The 2,065-nt window shown below is 30.4% G+C and overlaps 1 non-coding gene across 1 annotated transcript; it reads left to right on the top strand.

Moving 5' to 3' along the window:
• The first annotated feature begins 909 nt into the window (after positions 1–909).
• On the top strand, positions 910–981 carry TRNAC-GCA. The gene has a single exon. It is a non-coding gene; the product is annotated as a tRNA-Cys (tRNA).
• The last annotated feature ends 1,084 nt before the right edge of the window (positions 982–2,065 follow it).

The following is a 2,065-nucleotide window of genomic DNA, read 5'->3' as shown; positions in this document are numbered from 1 at the left end:
AAAATGAGCTCAAAAGATCTTTTATATTCTTCAAGGAATATAAAGAGTCTCAAGGAATACCAAAAGTCTTTGCCTTTTGGTCTTCTTCTAATAATGATACCAATTAATCTTCATTAATCTATATTATTCTCTTAATGGATTAAATTTAGTATATTGGATTAATTATTAACGTAATAAATCTAATCATCTCATAATTGATTCTTAGGGCTAATACTAACACCCACCTTATTCGCCGCATCAATTACAGATAAGAGTTTTAGAATTGTTGATGACATTTGCATTTAACACCACTCTGATAGTTGTTTGAGTTAATGATTGATAATAAGTTAGTCCATGTTGGCAAAAGGTGATTGCGGTTACTGCTAGTGCCCCCGCTAATCCGTAAGGGTCAATACGGAGAAAGTAAATCATGGTGGTTATTAGCCCTTGGAATAGTGACTGACGCGTGAGGGAGATATTTACTTTGGCTATGCCAAGATTCAAATCCCAGAACTTAAGTTGACAATACTTCATGTGTTACCCACTAGACCGTTTCAAGGGGACTATCACAAGTTAGTCCATGTGGCAAAAGGTGATTCACTCGTCCCTAGCGCCCCCGCCAACCTGTCCCTAGGCCAATACGGAGGAGGTAAATCATGGGTGGCTACTAGCCATTAGTGCAAATGGCCAAGACATGGGGGAGGTTATGCTCGGTCACGCCGAGTTTCAACCCCAAGACCTCATATAGTAACACTCTATGTCTTAACCATCGCACTGTCCCGAGGGGACCATATCATAAGTTAGTCCATGCATTTTGAGTAGATGGATTAAATTAAATGATGCAATTTGAGTAGGCCAATTAATAATTATTAGTTCTTTAAAACCTTTACAATATATATAATTAAGTATTTGGATGACAAAATATCAATCGGGTCCATAGCTCAGTGGTAGAGCAATTGACTGCAGATCAATAGGTCACCGGTTCGAACCCGGTTGGGCCCTTATATGGTGTTTTATATATATCAACATCATTTCTCGGTCGATATTCACATATTAACACTATTCAATTATCCACATAAATTATTTTGGGATAATTTTTAAAATAATTTTTTTTAAAAGAAATATATGATGAGACAATACTTTCTGAGAAAAATATAATCGTACTTTTAGAAATTAATTTGCGGTTCCAAATAGCAAATTTTTTGAAAAGAACCTAAATTGATATTTTTAATCAAAAATTGAACATGGAATTCCTTAAAGATTTTTTTTTGAAAAAGTTTGTTTTAATAATAATAATTATGAATGGAATTTAAAGTCATTTGTAGATGAGCTTGAAAATCACTAATTAAGGTAATATAATTCTGTCGACTTGTTATTTTTTTGATACAGAGAATAATTATTTATTCTCTACAAATGTTTGTATAATAAACATTTCTATATCGTAAAATAACATAGGTACTTGGATATCCATAAACCCTCAATATTTTTAATCATTTCTATATCGTAAAATAACATAGGTACTTGGATATCCATAAACCCTCAATATCCATAAACCCTCAATATCGTAAATTGATATTTTTAATCAAAAATTGAACATGGAATTCCTTAAAGATTTTTTTTTGAAAAAGTTTGTTTTAATAATAATAATTATGAATGGAATTTAAAGTCATTTGTAGATGAGCTTGAAAATCACTAATTAAGGTAATATAATTCTGTCGACTTGTTATTTTTTTGATACAGAGAATAATTATTTATTCTCTACAAATGTTTGTATAATAAACATTTCTATATCGTAAAATAACATAGGTACTTGGATATCCATAAACCCTCAATATTTGGTAAACTCCCTCACTGCTCAATAATTTACATCTCTCATAACCTCATAATTTATGTAAATGTATGAACATGAGTGTTTCAAGATTGTTATGTACTTGTAAATATATGTATGTATATTTTTTAAAGATGAGAAAAAGAAAAGATCACTAATATCTCCTCACATGAGAGTTTTATTTTTTTTAAAAAAAAAATCAGCTATAGGTAATATTGAAAAATGTATAGATATATTTATATATTTTTCTTCTTTATC

This window comes from Zingiber officinale, chromosome 2A (assembly GCF_018446385.1).
Source record: "Zingiber officinale cultivar Zhangliang chromosome 2A, Zo_v1.1, whole genome shotgun sequence".
Lineage (NCBI taxonomy): Eukaryota > Viridiplantae > Streptophyta > Magnoliopsida > Zingiberales > Zingiberaceae > Zingiber > Zingiber officinale.
This window is presented reverse-complemented; position numbering and strand designations above follow the sequence as displayed.